Source organism: Poecilia formosa, unplaced genomic scaffold (assembly GCF_000485575.1).
Source record: "Poecilia formosa unplaced genomic scaffold, Poecilia_formosa-5.1.2 Scaffold167, whole genome shotgun sequence".
Classification (NCBI taxonomy): domain Eukaryota; kingdom Metazoa; phylum Chordata; class Actinopteri; order Cyprinodontiformes; family Poeciliidae; genus Poecilia; species Poecilia formosa.
The window spans coordinates 703,472-722,607 of record NW_006800106.1 but is presented as its reverse complement, the minus strand read 5'-3'; the positions used below and the strand labels follow the sequence as shown (position 1 = coordinate 722,607).

General features: G+C 38.2%; 2 long non-coding RNA genes across 2 annotated transcripts in view; one reads left to right on the top strand and one right to left on the bottom strand.

Moving 5' to 3' along the window:
* LOC107837674 (uncharacterized) overlaps nt 1-13,511 on the bottom strand; it is a 25,017-nt gene extending 11,506 nt beyond the window's left edge. The window contains exons 1-2 of the long non-coding RNA XR_001663714.1: nt 13,498-13,511; nt 1,436-1,441 (exon numbers count right to left, since the gene is read on the bottom strand). This is a non-coding gene — a long non-coding RNA (uncharacterized LOC107837674). The remainder of the gene's footprint in view (nt 1-1,435; nt 1,442-13,497) is intronic.
* LOC103146706 (uncharacterized) overlaps nt 10,334-19,136 on the top strand; it is a 20,952-nt gene continuing 12,149 nt past the window's right edge. Inside the window, exons 1-3 of the long non-coding RNA XR_477170.2 lie at nt 10,334-10,570; nt 12,190-12,348; nt 16,217-16,308. This is a non-coding gene — a long non-coding RNA (uncharacterized LOC103146706). The remainder of the gene's footprint in view (nt 10,571-12,189; nt 12,349-16,216; nt 16,309-19,136) is intronic.

Here is a 19,136-nt window from a genome sequence, read left to right as displayed (position 1 = left end):
TGATGATTATCTGCTGGGAGGTAATGAAAACGGCACATTTATGATTAGAATATTATACCAGATCAAAAAAAGAACATATGTATTTATATAAGTATGTTTAATGCCTGTTTAAAGCTGCAGCATGAATGTTTATGATTTTTGCACATTAGTTAAAGCTGTCACATGTTCTGACAGCATATTATGAAGCTTCTTCTCCTTCTACCTGAACTCCCTTATAAATGGACCCTCCATGTCAAAAGCAACCAATCAGAGCCAGGGGGAGGGTCTTAATGCTGTTAATCAATACGTTTGTGAGGCAGGATAAAGTTTATCACTTCAGGTGGGTAAGCTGTGGGACATGCTGACAAAAATATGGAGGTCCAGGGTTATGTTCATGGTTCCTGTGTAAGGCTGCATTCACACCAGCCATGTTTAGTCTGGTTTAATTCAACTCTGGTCTGTTTGTCTAGAAAGTCTGGTTCATTTGGGGAGGTGTGAACACGTAATTGAACTCTGATGCGGACCAAAGAAGCAAATTTTGGTTCGCCTAAAAACTGAGGTCTCTGTTTGATTGAAGTGAACTCTACTGAAGTTTGAATGCACATGTGAACGCTAAGAGAACCAGAGCCCGCTCCAAAAGTAGGAAGTGGTTTCTGAGTGGAGCATTCTGGGTAAATACAACCAAAACAAACACGATGGTAGCCCTAGCGTGAGAAATGGCTTGCAGTCTTTTACCAAAAAGAAATCCTACGCTGCTCTATTTTTGTTCACATTTTGTGCAGAAAGGAGTTGCGTCTGTGTCTTGTTCAGAGGTTTGTGTGTCGTTTCCTTCAGTGGTTCTTGGTGCAGCGCCACCACAGGCGAGGAGGGGAATAGGCTTTTCAAAGAGTTTAGATAAAACTCAGTGTGAAAGCGAACCACACCAGCTGGAAACGTAATAAATGTTGTAGTTTTGGTTCCAAATCAAACCGAGTCTACCGGACCACCATGTGTGAGAATACCCCTACTGAAGAGTTTTTTAGTACTAAAATAAATACTCCTTCTTTAACTGGAGGGAGTATTTATGCCTTCTGGGCAGCGAAACAAGCTGAGATGTCAGTTTGTCTTGTGTAAATAAATGTTGTTGACCTTATAAATGACCCATAACAAAAAACATCACAGCTCTAGAGACATTAAATGGCCTGGAGCCATTTAAACAGCAACTGTTGTTGTTTAAAGCATCATAGCAGAAATAGAAAATAAAAGCTTCTAACTGAAACTGAATAAAAAGTAATTTCTCATATTACAGCTAAATGTGAGAAATTTAGTTAGCTTACTCACATAATCAATGCTAAAACTGCTTGCTGTGACTTCTCGAAATGTTGATTTGTCTGTGTATGAAGTCAGTGCTGGTGTGACGGGTCGATGGAGCGCAGACACTCTGGGACAGGTGCCAGGCCGCTGCAGCAACCTTTACAAAATCCTGCCTTCACTGGGGCAAACAGATCACAGAATATCTCTACACACCTGCAGCCTGTGGCGTAACGCAACTTCCAGATGACCGGTCACAACTCATGCTTAGAAAACACAGCATCTCCCTCACAGGAAAACATGTAAACCTTTACTAATTAGATTCTCAATATCCGATATGCAGAAGAAGCACAGCTGCTGCAGGGAGAAAAGATGAGCAGAACAAAATGTTGGTCATTTCAGCTGCAGTGTGTAACTTTTATAAAAAAAATAATCTTTTACATATTTATTGAAACTGTCACTGTCATGACAGCATAGTTTGAGACAGATAGTCTGTCTCTGCCCTCTCGCATTGCTAACTAGAAACAACCAATAAGACCCAGAAGGCAGGTCTTAAGGAGCGCTGTCAATCATGTGTGTGGGCGTGCCCCTCCTCCACCCTCTCTTTTCTCCCTGTCGTGAATGCTAAGGCTAGTTAGCATGGCCACCAATGATGGCAGTTAAATGGTTTCGCTGTAACAGTAAATTGTTTCTCCGTCATTAGCACATTTAGCAGCGCATTGACAAGATTGATTGACAGCGCTGAAACCCCCCTCCTGCCCGGTTCTGATTGGCTGATTTTGGTTGGGAGCGGTGCATTTCTTCAGACAGCAATAATAGCTCAGGAAGGATGTGGATTAGATCGATCCTTTCACAGATTCTCTGTCTCATATTAAACCGTCACAACATGGTGACAGTTTTAATAAATATGTAAAAAAATATATTTTTTTTTTTCTTATAAAACTTGCATACTGCAGCTTTAACGCTGAGTTCCTTTTAATTTGAGCCAGTTTGTTTGCTCCATGTAATTGTTTGCATCTTTAACACTTACCATCAGTCGTGTAGGTTGGTAAGATTGAAGTGAAGTTTAAAGGTAAAGTCGAAGGCTGAAGCTTTAAACTCAGCACTTGGAAAGCAATTCACTCCAAGCATGTTACGTCTAAACAAACTCAGCAACGTGGTTCAGGTTCATCAAGGCGCATGTGTACGTTGCAAACGCACAGCATCACACTCACCGGCTCTCAGTGTCTGAATTCAGCAGTCCACCTACATCTCAAGGACAACATGTTATCCACGTAGTGCATCACACACATTCTGCATGAAGTAGGAAGTAATAAAGAGGGAATCAACATGATGAATTGTGACATGCATGCTGAGCAGGAGATGTTGCCTGCAGATATCCTGCATCCAGCACTTAATGCAGCCTGGTGTCCAAACCTCACCAGGCGATTTAACAACTTGAAATGTGGGACCTAGAACTCTCAGTCTGGTCCGGGAGGTAAACAGCTCACTCATCAGAGAATGTTTCCACTGGCAGGAAGCTGGCGACTTCAGCTCCTCGCTCTGGGGGAACTTCACTGCGACAGGTTATGAATGTGAAACCACCTGCTGCGTAGGCAAAACCGCTTTCCGTCGAGACGTTCGATGTTTTAGGAAGCATTTCAAACTTCCCTGGAGTTAAGCTCCCAGGACAGACTGAAGTTATCTTGCTTCCTTATTTCCAACTAAAAAGTAGAACATATGATTAAAAAAAGAACTTTGCTCACAAAGGTCGCTCTGTGATTTATTTACCCAACTGAAAAAAAAAAAAACATTATAGAGCCCAATTAAAAAGGACTGTGCTATATTTTATGCTATATTTTATGTTCCTCTGAAACTGCTGGGACCAGATATAAGGAGCAGAGCAAATTACACTGAAACTGGGATTCAGAACTGCAAATGAGAGCGGCTTTAAACTCAGGCGTCCGCTTTCCATAATGAGCAAAACAATCTACTGAGTCAGCAGAAATTTGTTAAGCAAATAAAGAACCATGTGAGGACCTGGATTTTTTCTTCTTTTTTTTTTTATTTAATTGCAGCACTTGTTAGCAATCTACTAATAAATTGGAGGGCGACCAGGATTACTTGGCTGGATTGATCCTGGATGGGTCAGCTTTAAGAGCCGACTTCGTGAGGTGAAGAAGAAGACAATCCATGGCGATGGCTGCGGGCAACAGGTGGTCAGCTCCGTTTACTTTAAGTTATAGGAGTCGGCAAAGCGTCCCGATAATGGATTCCACTTTTGGGTTTTCATCTTACTGACCACACAGAGCTAAACTAATACATTTCTTGTGACAAATTCCTTAATTTCCCATAATTCCACTGAGCTCAGCAAAATGCCTCATCCTTACTTTTCTGCCAAATAAAGACGTTATTAATAAACAAAGCTTCTGGTTTAATGGCCATCAGGTTTTTTGAATATGATTGCATCTGAATCACTGGATGAAAGCAACCATCTATTTACTGATTAACCCAAATTTATTGGAAGCAAAAACCCTTTCTAACAAATAAATGGATGTGACTTTTTTTTAAAAAAAAGAAAAGACATGGTTGATCAGAATGAATTATTTACAAAGCCTTTAGTTAACACCTTTTTTTGTGCTGTGGTCATTTTACTCTGCCAAGAGGATATCATAAGAGGACATCGTTATTGCATGATTATCATCTTGAATCAAATTAGACCGGACGTGTTGATGGAATAGGAATCTGACTTTGTCAGACATTCATGCATTTGCATCATTTCAGTGGGTACGTGAGCAGGTGGGCTGGTGTGTGTGTGTGTGTGTGTGTGTGTGTGTGTGTGTGTGTGCCAATGTGTCGTCTGGGGGTGTGAAATAGTTAGAACGGTGATGTAGAAAGCTCCCAACAATCAGCAGCGAACAGCAGCTCAGGGCAGTTAGCTTCACCTCCAGGCAGGTAAACACCGGGCACCCTGTAGACTAGCCACACTCCCGACAGAGAGGCCAGTTCACCCAGCAGTCCGCAGGCCAAAGAGGGACGGGGAGAGACACAGGCACCAAACTCCACCCAAACTGTAATATGGAACTTTTATAAAGAATTAGTTTTTACATATTTGTTAAAACTGTCATTATGTTGCGACAGTTTAATATGAGACAGAAAATCTGTGAAAAGATCGATGTCTTCCACCTCCTCCTAGTGCTTCTATTGCTGTCTGAAGAAACGCACCACTCCCGACCAAAGACAACCAATCAGAGCCAGGAGGCGGGTCTTAGCGCTGTCAATCATCCTCATGTACCCGCTGCTAAATGTGCTAATGGCGGAGAAGCAACAGGAAGGCCGTTTATCCGACGTTATCGGTGACCATTCTAACTAGCTTGAGTATTAGTTAGCATTTGCTAACTCTCTGCTATGCTAAAGAGCAGCAAAGAAGAAAAGGTGATCAGCAATGCCACATGAGGCTGTGATTGACAGCACTAAGCTCCGCCTCCTGGCTCTGATTGGTTATTTCTAGTTACCAAAAGGTAGAGGAGCTCGATTTTTTTCACAGATTATCTGTCTCATACCATTACTGTCATGACATGCTTACACTTTCAACAAATATGTAAAAATATATATTTTTCATAAAAGTGACATACTGCGGTTTAAATGAACATTAAGAAATGATGCAGAAATGATGCAGTGACAGCAGTTCAACCAACAACAGGAGCCTCTTGTAAGATCCTGTGAGCTCAACCAGACATGCTCCACCTACTTCTGGCGTTTAGCACAGCTCACTGGTTCCATCTGTGCATTTCCATCCACACAGAGCCGTCCATTAGCTGTATGGTCCTAAACTGCCTGCATTAACACCCGAGCCCCTGAGGATGTCATTAAACATCTGCAGGAGGAAAGGGTAATGCAGGACTGATCCCTTGACGAATTGGAGTGATTCTAAGTTGATCAGGGATGATTAGTGGAAGGTGCATGAGAGAGACATGTTTATTTGTGGACTAACCTCATTACATCAGTATGGTGAATCGCCAATGACTTTAGAGGTAGCTCAAAGACTAATAATGTTTTGCTGGATTTTACATGCTTTTGTTATTCATTTGTAATCTGTAAATATTTTAATATGGTTTGCTATTACACTTCAGCCCTTGTCTGTAGGCTGTTTTGAAACTTAAACCACTGAGGTTGTATAAGTGTTGCTCTCCACAGAGAAGTCAGGATACAGCTGACAAGCTTCACCGATAAGCAATGTGCTGTGAAGCTAAAGATTACACTAAAAACCTATGCTGAATATATTAGCTGCAGGAGCTGAAGTATCTTTTTCAGCTTTTTCTCCTAGCCATCAGAGGTTTAGGTCTAGGTTATTTTTTTATTATTATTATTTCATAATATTTCTCCATTCATGTAAAATGTTATAACCTTTCCTGTCTCTGAGCCTGCCCACAGACATGTGCAGCTGTGGAGATGAGAGCGGGATCCAGCAGGAGGTTCAACAGATGCTGAAGTTTCAGGCGTTTATCTCAGCCAAGGCTGCTATCGCTTGTCCCCTAACTAGGAATAACCTAAACATTCACGTGCAAAACCGTAATATTAAAGCATAACACTGAGTTACAAAAACAATGTTTTTTTGGAAGTTGTCTACGTTGTTTGTTTTTTTATTAGGACTATTTTGCACTGCTGAATCAAAAAATGACATCCATTTTTCTCAGTCAGGTCAGATTTTGATTCTTATTTGATTTAGAGAAATCTGATTTTCTGACTAAACTGATTACATTTTTGTGACATCAGTTCATTTCTGTTAATATTTCTCATCCAAAAAAGGCTTTAGGAAAAAAAAAACCCTTGTTTTCTAACATAGATTATTAATTCAATGTTACAAACCTGGATTTCATGTGAAATTCAGGTAAGTACATGGGAAGTGAACATTACGTCTCCATCTCTTTCCTGTCCTGATGGAGGTTCTCCTCCTGATCATCACTCATTGATCCAGTTTCACAGGAAACTGATCCAGATGTGAGAACAAGTCATGCATTTTGACCCTCATGTTGCTCCATAGTTCTGAAAGTTGACCTGATGGAGTAAAACCAATGTGATTTTTGGATTCAGCTCATCAAAATAACCCTAAAACAGTTGAAAAACCCCAGACAATTTTTTATCTGTTTGTTTAAAAAATATAGCTGTATTTGGATGAAATAACTTTAGATTTCTTGTTGCCAAAGTGTTTGCAACTAGAAACAGGTTAAGTAATCTTAGCAGTCTGTTCTTATATTAACATGTAGTGTTGTCAGGTCTCTAAGACTGACGTCTGCAGCGTTTGAATTCTCAGCCTCTCCTACAGGGAGCTCTCTCCTCATTTTCCTTTTGATTGGTTTGTGCAGAACAACACCTGCTTCAGCGCATTGTTCACACATTCACACGTGATCACACTGATTTATTAATTGCTGCATTTCATAGTTAATCTACAGTTACATAAGCTTCATTTTCATTATGGATGAAATTCAGCACTTGTATTTATATCAAATCAAACAGCCGTAACTGTTTGTAGCAATTTAATGTTCATATAATTCATTTCTCAGACAGCCAATGTTATCATGTTACAAGTACAATCACATAAGTTTTAATGGGGAGATTCATATAATCAATTTATAGTACAATCAAGTAACTATGAGACCTTCAGTTGTAATAAAAATGCTGTCATGTCAAGTATGACTTAAAAGAAATTTGACTTTGTAGTTTATTGCCTTGAAATTGGGGCTCTGTCTCTTTAAGAAAGTCTTGCTTTTTCTTACACTCTGCCGTCAAGAGTGATCACAACATCCATTAACCTGCTAACAACGTTTTAACCTGCGTTTCACTGAGAAGTAGCTCCTATAATGAGCTCAGCAGATGCTCAGTTCCACCAGGTGTTTGCTAATTGCTGCTGGCTAGTCTGAAGGAGCTGAGTGGGGGAGTCACCTGGGAGGGCTGCTCTGTGGGAACTGCAGCTCCAAAGAGGATGAGGGAATAACATTATAACATGATGTAACGTTAAAAAGCAATTGTCGATTTTCATGATGCTGCCCTTATAAGGAACAAGAAGTACAAGTTGGAAGATTCTTTAAATCAAATTACTGCAGCATTGCAACATCTTGATTTATAGTTGGTGTTTTGCCTTTAATCCAAACATTTCATAATGAGTCTATAAATGCATGCATCTCATTAACAATTTAATGATTACATTTCACTTTTCTAGGCATTTGTTGTGTTTTTGCTCTCGCTGGACAAGAAGTGATCAGGTTGGCTATGCCCTCTCGCATGCTATGCTTGTGCTGTAGGCGCAGAATATCCGAATTTAGTTTTTTCCTAAATGCAATACCTCTGAGGTACAATATCACAGTTTTGTCCTCACAATTGATACTTTAAAACATTGATGTTTTGATTTTGTTCTCGCAAAGGAGAATGTCTCACAAAAATGTTACAGTGAATTTTAAGAGGAAAAAAAATGCAACAAAAGTTTTTAAAGATTTCTGTTAAAATCAAATTCATGTGAAGCACATCTGGATATCCTACTGATTAAACAGCAAACATATATGTAATTATAATAAACTCAATAAAAAAACAAGAGAAATAGAAATGCAATTCAGTTAAGAGAGGCTTATTGTGGAGAATTACCCAGACAATGATTGTTCACAGAAATTCACACTTTTCATTTTTCCCCCTTCCTGTTTACAAAAACCAAAGAGAGCCATTGTAATCTCGTTATTGTCTGTATTTGTCGAATTGCTTGAGTCTGGTTTTGTCCGCCTCTAAATGAGGTCAGCCGGGATCTAAAGGAGGTAAAATTCAACTTGACTTCATTCCCTGTTGTTCCCTGTTGTTGACTGTTGTTATTTCAGAGACAATGCACGCAGTGTGAAGACTAGCATTTCCAAATTCAAAGGAGTGAAAAGTTCCTTTTGTTTTTGATAGGCATTATTATTATGCAACAGAAAATCGAGTTTCCAGGGTCCCGGATAAAAGACACAACAGGAGTCGGGCTCCTTTCAAGGTCAACGTGTTGGAGTAACAAGAATCTCCAGCAGTAATGCACTGCTTTTCCAAGAAATGAAGGATTTGGAACACAAAGATGCCTGAATCTTGTTTTCGGAGAACCTGTTAGTCATTCAGCTCTGCTGTTCTCACAGACAAGAGATGTGAAACAGCAAAAATATGTCGGAAAAATAAAAGTGTAAATTCTTATACCTTTTGAGCTGTCGTGCTTTATTTATTTACAGTAAAAAAACAAAAAACAAAAAATAAAACAGCCTGCTGTCGATAAAGTATAATAATTGGTGTTTTCGTTGTAATGGTTTCATGATCGCTGGAGTGCTTTTAGGTGTTCCTTTGATTTCCTCCATTAAAACAACAATTACCGTCTGTATTCAGACAATCGCTGTGCTTTGATGATAACACTCTCTCTAATATAAAATAAATTAAGTAATCTTCCCTCCACCACATGCCTTCGTTTTCCTGCAGTGCTTTTTTCTCCGCCTTGCAGCCACTGTGACGCCTACATCCAGTGCAGCACATGGAGTCAGTACAATGCTGAGCAGTGCATTATTCAACACCAACCCTGGGGAAAAATATTTATTTAAACAACATTTTTTTGTCATGTTAGGTTACAGTAAGGGCTTACATTGTTGGGGTGTCTGAGGATTCTCCGCTGGATATTAAATACTTTCAGCAGAGAAGAAATTTAACTTTGTTTTATCTATCTTAGATGTTTCATATCGTCGCCTTCTTGAAATTAAGGTTTAAGTCAATTTTAGTCTAAAGTAATTTTTGCTTAAAAATCAGTCCCTTTTTTATTACCAAAAGATGAATTATGCAAAAAGACGCGTCAACATAAACCCTCCCTACATGATTATAAAGTGGGAGGAGGAATATCTAGCACTTTTTATGAATCCATCCATTATCCCCTTGTGGGGTCACGTGGGGTGGTGGTGCCCATCTCCAGGGGTCAACGGGCGAGAGGCGGGGTCACCCTGGAGAGGTCATCAGTTCATCTCAGACTTTTTATGAATACAAATGTCTAAAGTGTGTGTCATGAGAAAACGTCTGTCCTCTTCCAGACTTTCTGGTCTGGTCTCATCAATCTTACAGATCTTCTACCATCAAGTGAAGTTTAGCATCGGATAAAGATAACTTAGCAAACATAAAACATCGTTTTCAACTGACCAAAGTTAAAATCCACATAGCATCTCATTGGATTGAGGTCCAGACTTTGAATAGGCCAATCCACTATGTTTATTGAAATTAGGAAATCCAGAAGTGAACTTTCTGGTCTGCTTCTTACCTTTGGTGAGCAGCTCTCCAGTGGATTCCATTTTTGAACTCTATTATTGTTAAACCCTACTAAACGCACCTCATCTACACTGAAAGAAAATAAATAAATAAATAAATAAATAAATAAATAAATAAATAAATAAATAAAATACTATTGAATACAGGCTAATCAGAAGGTTTTATGAAAGAGTGACTGGAGGCAGAAGACTACCGGCACTTTCTTTGAATAGGTCCTTTTACCTTAAATTACTAACGATACCTTTCCATCTCCTTCTTTCACAGATATTGAGATCACAGAGTGATAGAGGTTTTCCCTCTTTTCACATCCGAATCCTCCCTTCTTTTCCTCTCTCCAGATGACCCCCATTTCCTTACGGCAAAGAAAGCAGAAACAGAGCACAAAAGGCAGAATCTCTATACAGGACAATAATTACTCCAGCACTCCACAAGTCTGGAGAAATAAGATTTCTCTGTAAATTGTATTCCTATGCCACTTATAGAGACTTTTTTTTTATCATGAAAAAACATAAAATATTTTTATTTTTGTCCAGCTGGTACTATTTCCATGTCGAAGGAAGTAATAGAAAATAAGTTTAATCAATATGTTTTTTACTGTTTAATCTCAGAACAATTGTCAAGAGTCATAACATCTACATTTTTAGCATGTTGGAGCTGGACGACATGAAAACACCGGAAATGTTTTACTTCTTTGTTTAAACACACAAATAATGACGCTCCGGGAAGAGGTTTCTGATATGGGCGGCGTCATGGGTTGCTGCCCCTGGCTGTTTCTCGTTTTGGGCAGCGTGAGCTCCAGGAACCGCGCGCCCTTACACACTCTCTCTCGCGCGCGCACAAACAGGACGTGGCCCGCCCGCCGCGAGCCTCTCTCAACATCAAGATGGCTGCGCGCGAGGCCAACAGGTGGGCTCAGAGGCGGTGCATGCAGCATGTGAACACCTTGTCTTTTCTGTTCTCTCCTTTCCTCCGCCGTCGGGTGCAGCCCTGGCCAGGTGAACGAACCAGTCAGGTAACAAACAAAAGGAGTTTCGTGTGCCTCTTAAACCTCAGACCCAAAAGTTTAATCTCCTTTTGCCTAAATTTAGCCTAAACAGAGCAGCTAATTAGTGCTATACCTCCCCTGCTAAGTCATCTATGTCTAATGTAGCTCTTAGATAAAATAAAATAAAATAAAATGAATAAATAATTCAAATGTATCTCATAATTGTTGATATGAGATACAACATATCAACAACTTCTGTCTTCTACTTTTTGTTGCAAGTAGAAGACAAGTTCTGTCATTTCACTTAGAAAGATAAATAAGGCTACTGAAAATGATTTTAATAAAATTCTGTTCAGTAAAAGTGGGTCATGTAGATTAAATTGTACTTTTTTATTTCTATGTGCTTTTGTCGTGTTTTTAATATCAGTATATTAAAAATGCAAAAACAAAGTGACATCATGGTATCAGTTCTCAGGGCTTGTAGCTAATCACATCAAATGTATCTCTAAGAATAGTTTCTGTCATATTTCACACTGGCAACATGCAGAAGTAGACTCGTGATTCTTCTTATGGCCATATTCTGTGATGCTGCCTTGCCTTTTTGGTTGTTAGAGAAACCAACCCGGAGAATGTTGAGCATTATCAAACATCTGCATCAGACTGCATATGGCTATTGATTTGAAAAAGGTGTGTGTATATATATATATATATCTCACATTCCAAGGCAGATGGTGGTTCTATATGTTGCACAAGGTTTATCAGGCCTTCCCTTTGTTCAGAGGAAGCCTGTGAAGTCACCATCTCTGTCTAAAAGATTAAGGAAAAATCAGTAGGACCTTGGAGGTGTAGAGGGAGCGCATGGAGTTACTAGATTATTGATCTAGGTAGGAGCCAAGGTAATTGGTGTTTTTGTAGACCTGACTTGGTTAAAGCAGTTCTATCAGGAGGAAGGAACCGAATTTTCTGCAAACCCTTTGTAGCTCCTTGTGGGTTTATGATGGGGATGTCTTGCGGTACAGGCTTGTTGACTGCAGGATGCTGCTTTCTTATGACTCTTGACAGCATTTCCTTGCTGAAAGGAGGAGGATTCTGTGCTAATCTCTGAATTGGACCTTCAGTCAGTGAAGGCACGAGATCCAGGGCAATGTGAGAAAAGATCATAAGCAGCTTTGTTTTAGACGACCTGTAGGCAGGAAACTAACTCATTGCTGAAGTAACAGAGACAGTTTTCTTTGCCCTCAAGAAAAAATTTATTCTTTTTATTTTTGGAATTTTGGATCATGGATTTTCTCTAAGTTCTTCTTGTCCCGTTCCTGAAATACTGCTTTGAGCTGATCAATAACATTGTCAACCTACATTGCCAAGGTACACAAGAGTAATTGAACAATCCTAATTTCAGACAATGCAATGAATTAACTGTCCTCATCATGTCTGAATGAGGTAATTATTCCTTGTAATTGTCCCAAAGACCTTTAAAGCACTTAAATGTCTCTCTACAGTTGTGTCTTTGTATAGCACCGAGGACTCTGTTCAGAATCTCAAGAAAAATATACAATTTGATTTGATTAATGCTTCTTAAATACGTTAGGAAATAGCTCAGGACTTTCATTATCATCTCTATTCTCTTTTCTTGTTTGCTCTCTTAGATTCAAGTAAGCTGTCTTTGTTGGCGAGAGCCGGGGAGGTAGTCTATTACACACTTCTGCTCTTAAAGAGGAGCTTTAAGTGCCATTGCTGAAAGAGAAGACTGCATGCTGTTCTTTGAAAGGAGGCAGTGGGAGTTCTTTCTTAAAAAAACACCTCCAGTAAGTCTTCACCAGCAGTTCTCCATCCGCCAAACTTACAGGCAAGAATCACAGCGAGTGACAGTTCAGTTAGTACGATGTGATTTGCTGATAAAACTTTTTTGCGTTAGGATTAAGTGGTATTTCGGCTGTATGTAAATTTATTTATTTTGCAAAACTACATTTTTTTCACATCACACAAGTCACGCAACAGCCAGCGGAAAAGCCATTTGATTAACAAGACCAGATCAGATCCAGGGTTATAATCTGAACGGCTCTGATTCCAGGTTATTCTGGGTATCCAGATCTTTACCCAAAACTGGACCAAACTGTATTTCTAAGTTCTTGAAAAGATGCACTGATGGAGCGTCAAACCATGCCAGGCAATGGTAAAGTGTATTGATGTTTCCAATTGACCTTCAGTAAGTGCTCATCCACTTTTCTTACTTGTTCTTCATATGTATATATAAAATATATCTAGTCAGGCAAACAAGAACATAAATACTGAAGCCAATCTTGTGTGACTTTTCCATAAACAGATATGACATGCAATGAAATGCAGTGTTCACACAGCTGCTAGCCTGACGTTTATGATCATAGAAGAGTTCACGAAAAATCAATACAAAGTCTTAAGTCAAAATGTATCACATTGGTTCAATAAATGTATCCATATGAATACGTTAACAGTTCTTCGCTTCGCTTGTTCTCGAGGTCCAGTTCTTTGGCGGAGTTCAACAAGGCCAAGACATGTTTTTCAGTCAGTCAGATGATTTTCACAGTTCTGCAGCGTTAGTCAACCTGCTTACTCTGTTTGCAGCAGTGAAGCTGCAAACAAAGCGAGACAATATTAGAACACAAAGGACGTGGTTGGTTGGTTTTTAAAACCAATTAAACCATTTTCACAACTGAATATTATTTTTGACACACATTGAGCTGTAGAATAGTTCTCGCTGGTTGCTTTTCAAGAGAAACCACGGCAGGTTGTATGCTGCTGACTCATACCTGATGTTCAGTTTCTCCAATCAGAGTTGCAGTTTCTGCTGTTTAAGATCAACAAAATAAAAGCGCAGGAAGAGGCAAAATGACACAAAGTAAAATGTACTCTGTCTTTCCTCTCTAGTTTATTTACAGATAGCAACAGCAAGAGAATCATCAGACTGTGTGTCAAACTCTTTGAATTAATTAATGTCTGCGTCAAGCAGACATCTCAGGATAGCTTGGAAGAGACGAACCTCATTAGGAACAAGAGATTGTGGATTCTCGCAGGGTGGTTTTGATTCCAGGCTTAATTCTTCTGGACAGACAATGAACTGGAGTAACTTGGATTGTTTTACTTTTCTTTACCAATTTCAAATTGTGACTTTTTTTGTATGCACAAACCTTATTTAGAGATTAACAATTTATAAATGAGGTTTGAAATTCAAGCTGTTTCACAGTTAATCAATTATTTGCTTCCTGTAGTTTCATTCTCAACATCTTTCACCTCTAAGGCACATTTATCTTCTTATTAGTGCCATGAATTAAGATAAGCTTTTTGTTGGCTTGCTGTTATTTTGACTTAATAATAGTCCTTAGTAAATAAAACAAGAATGTGTTTTTTATTTTATCTGAACAGTGGCACTGGGTTCTATTATTTTTGATGCACTGTATTCATGCAAACCTGGGAAAGTAGGCTGTTAAACTCAAAAAGCGGCTTAGAAAAAATATTGTAAAATACTGTTAAAGTTGCAATTTGTCTTCCCTTGCAGAATGAAAAATGATCAGCTTTAATATTCTATAAATCAGATCTGTAAGTGATACACAATACAGTCCTACATCTGTACAAATTAAATAACAGTGCTACTGTCACTAGCTGTGTTTGCAGTTACCAGATAGCTGCGCAATTTGACATTTTGAAAACAAATTTGCTCAATGGAAATGCATCAATTTTGAGAAAAAAAAATTTCAATAAAAAGTTTGGGACTGGGAGGAGGTGTTTTTTTTCCTTCCTTTTTTGGCTGTATAGAAATTGGTTTATTTCACAAATAGCAATGGAAACACTTTTTTCACATCACATGGTCAACAACCGGATGTTGCAAACCCACGAAGAAGAAGACGACAGGAAGTAGTTGGTAGGATGACGGTGTGGCATGTTTTCTAATGACTTGAACAAACTTAATGACATGTGATTTAATTGCATTTCGTATTTAATGGAAACACCGCAAGTGCAAAATGGTGTGCGGGGTTTGTCATTGGTGGAATATTGACAGTTTTGTGCACATTTGTAATGGAGACGCAGCTTCAGTGGTTTCAAAGCTCTTATTTTGCAGTAACACAAATCTTCCTCTAAGCTTATAGAGTTTCATATCTTTGCTGCATTGAGACAATAAGAGCTGTATCAGAATATGATGATCTCTCTGGCTCGTCCGTTGCCATTTTGACTCCTGTAATATTATGTTAATTAAGTGCTGTAAAAGTGTCATAGAAATATTTCCGCTGATCAACAGCATTGCAAACCTGCCCCTTACAAGCCCCCTGCAGACACTGAAAAAGGGTGAAGCAGATACAGAAAAGCAATCGAACAGCCCTAATTCCACACAAAGTCATGCAATAACTGGGTCCATCGTGCCTGAAAGAGGTAATTACTTCTCGCTATTATCCTAAAGAACTCCACCTCCAGACAGCAGGCTTAAATGTGCTTTCCAGAGTTTCAGGCACTTAAATTGGAGACTAAGAGTTTCATTTCTTTTTTTCTTTGAAAGCTGTCGTTTGAAAGCAGCTTTTTACCTCATTAAAAAATATTTTTTTATTTTTTGGATTGCTGTTCCATTTGTACAAATTGTTTTTTTGCAGTTTCCACTATTTCTCAGGCTTTTAAAAGTTTTTACTGTCACTTAATTCTTTGCTTTTAAAAACATGTTCTGATCGCAATTTACCTTCATGTGTTGTTTGTTTTTTGTAATTTTTAAAAAATCATTTTAGTTCCACTGTTGAAAAGTTGCAAAATAATTACAATTTTCTAGCTTACCTATAAAGTGCTTCATTTACAGACTAAAAATGTGCACACCTCCTTCAATGTTTAATCTTTTTCATTGTTTTAACAAACCAACCATAATCACCTTCAGTGTCATTTATACAAAATAATGACAATTTAATAGAAATGTGTAGCATAAAATAAGTGATTGCATAAATAGTCATCCTCTTAAAGTGAACTGACCTTATTTAAAAGCCAGTTGGTGATAGAAAGGAGATCATCTGAGCAGAGTAGCTGTGTCTCAAGTGATTGTAGCTGGAAGTGTCTGCAAGGTCCATTCACTGGTAAATCAGTATTCCTGGCTACCACTATAGCATGAAGACAAAAGAAGACTCAAAGCGAATCAGAGAAAAGGTTATTGAAAAGTATAAGTCAGGGGATGGATAAATAAAATCTCTAAGGCCCTGAACATCCTGTAGGATTTAACTAAATCCACCTAATCCATCGCTAATGCATGGATGCAACCAGCTAACGCGGCTGAGTCGCAGTTTGGTTAGTAGGTTTTCTAAATTTATCTTAGTAATAAGCATGCTCCACAGATACAGTGGCATTAGACATGCACAAATTAACAGTTCACTTTAATAGTTTGTCTGGAAATGTTGTAAAATTTGTAGTTTTAACAGGTTAGAAACTTTGGTAGCTAATAGTTTGAGCTAAACTTTGCTTTTGCCTAAAATCCTGAAATTGATCTGGAAAATTGTTTAACTAATTAGCTGATGTTACAAAATTGTTGGACGTTGTACATCTGCAACAGAGCTGTTAAATATATTGGCTACTGTCAACTAAACAGAAGCCTTTTGTTTGACGTGTCGACGTATTATTTAAGTAATTTGAAATGCTAAATTAACTGTTGACCTTCCTTGTTATTCCGGACAGAAACTATCATCCAGTGACTTCTGAGCGTCGTCTCAGCTGCTGGAAACGGAGTTGAGAAGCAGCAGCTCATCACTCAGGTGATTGTGCAGGAGGTGAGCTGAAACATGTGAAAAACAAAAAAACACAGCAATGCGTCATAGCATAGGTTTCTAAGACAACACCAGCCACAGCAAGTAGCTTTATTTAAATATGTCGGTATTTATATGTATTTGGCTTTGACAGAGTTGCTAAATGACACAAATAGACCTATTGCAATAACAATATTTAACAAGATCTCAATAATTTATCGTTTTTCTCTTTTCTTTCTTCATAATTCATTTTATTTGTTGCTTGTTTTGTTTATGTATTTTGGATATCTAAAATGTCTTCCAGTTCCAGTGTTAAATGTTCATTAGAATTTAAAGTTTATTGATTTTTGAGAACGTGTTCTTATGCCATTACCGTTATATTACTTGAAAATGTTCTCAAAAGAACAATAATAATATCAATATAACTATCACAACGTCTGGGACAATGTAAACCCCCGATACTGAAAAAGATTGTCTCCATTAGAGGTGGGTGATATGTTGTTTTGTTATATTTTGTATTTATTGCTTCTTTTTTAGGTAACTGTATGACTGTTATTGTATGACACAGCAATCATAGCCCCACAAAACACAAATATTGATCTTTGAAAACATTCCCTCTTGTAATTGGCTTCTTTAGGACACCAGTCACATAACATAGTCTGATTTGTATCACCAAACTTCACACAGTAACTTCATTTCATCACATTTTCAAATTTATTGATACTCTTATTGAACAGGGAGTGGAGAAAATTGTAAATAATAATAGCAAACCTGACAGTGTGGACAGTTGTGTTGTTGTTCAATCACGATTTGGAATTTGGAAGAAATTTATCACGATAAATGGCAAACGATACGATAAATTTCTCCATAGTAAAACTTAACACAATAAGACCAGAACAAAAAAAGGTAAGTTGATGGAACAGTGGAGAAAATAATTCAAACCCAACATCTAGTCGTCAGGAGTGATGTGGTCCTGTGCTTTCTTTTATTCTTAAGTGAATACGTCGAACAAATCCACCTCCACATTGTGACCCTCTGACACTCGTTAGTGCCTCTACATATGTGACCTAATCTCTGTGCCCTTATTTTGAGTTCTTTTTATGGAAATAGTAAAATGCTTTCATTGTTCCCTTTGAAGAACTGTAGCATAATGTAATTACACCATGGAAGAACCTCTCTGGGTTTACAACTTGTAATTAGTTTGGTTCTGTGGGTAAATTTGACAGTTGATGGGATTTTGTTCTGTTCAGAGATCCAAAAGAACCATTACCTTACAGTATCGGGTCCATAACCCATATACACCACATTTTACTGCATACGGGAGGAAAATATTAGGAAGTCGTATTTAGGTACCGCAATTCAGCACAAACTTGACATTTGAATATTTTTCTGCTTGGATATTTTTAAACCTTTATAATTAGTGGCCACATATATCCATATATATTCCACTAGCTGCTCTACCATGAGATATACATTACGTTAAGCTGTGTTTCATTCCAGCCTTTTTGAATATGTGCTTTTATACTGTGTTTTGCAGTTGTGTAAACCTGGTTTCAAAAATGTAGTCAGAGGAAAAATATGACGTACATCCCATAATCTTTAATTTAACAGCAAGTTTGGCTATTAAAGTAGTCGTTTTCGACACACAAAAAATAAACCTTACAAAAAGCACACGCGACCACACTGGGGACAGAGTAAAAAGCTGTGGGGTCCAACTGACCTGGTGTCTTAAAGAGCAGCTTAAAAATAGTCTCAGTTCTTGTGAACACAGTGCATCATGTACCGAACAAAAGAACAACACAACTTAACAATGGAACATTGAAAAAAGAAGTAAAGACAGTGGAAGTAATTGCTCATTTCCTTCATGGCTCATTTTTTCTTCTTTAAATCTACCAAGTCAAGGTCCACTCACTTGCTTTTAATGTTTTTTTTTTTCTTTTTTCTCCAGCACTTTCTCAACAGATTGCTCAGGCCATTTACCTGTATTTTATTAAACCTTATTCCATCCTCTCTGTTTATCTGTGCGCCTCAGCGCGGATTCTCTGGGACTAGAGATGCATTCTTGATGAGAAGACCTGCAGCACTGATGATGTGGCCTGCTGCTTCCCCTTCGCTAACTTTGACTTTTCCCCACCTGTTCATCCACATATCTGCCCCGCAGAACTCCATATATATATATGTGTGTGTGTGTGTGTGTATGTGCGTATATATATATATATATATATATATATATATATATATATATATATACGCACATTCAGATTCACAAAAGCATGTTTTATAATTACTACAATATATACCTTGTCTTTCATCTTATTTTTTATTTATTTATTACACATCCTTCCCCTAACATGCTCAGTGTATGCTTTTCCACCTCACTGCTTTTCTTCCCTCTCTCTCTCTGCTTCCCTCGGGCTCAAAGGCTTTCTGTGTAAGGGTCCTTCCCAAGGTTTCCTCCCCTTAAAAGGGAGCTTGGAGGAATTTCTTTTCCTCATCCATCCTACAAATTGTGCTTTATTGCAAAAGTCTCAGGTCAGACTCACAAAAGACGTTGCTTTTACCCCTTAGTAATTGAAGTTAATGTAAGGCAAGTTAGTTAGGCTCTCATTTCCTGTTAGTCTTATCTCTGTCTCATTCCTTTGTCCCAGCGACACTTTTATGGTAAGACTGGCCATAGCAAAACATTCTGCCATTTATCAAGTTCTGTACATATTAAATCTTTAATTTAAAATTTATCTTGAGTGCAATCTCAAAGCAGAATCAAGTATTAAAACTTAAACACTTAAACAGCTGAAAGGAAAAAAACTGTTAATCCTTGCAGCTTCAGAGAAAATATTTTCTTAAAGTGTGAC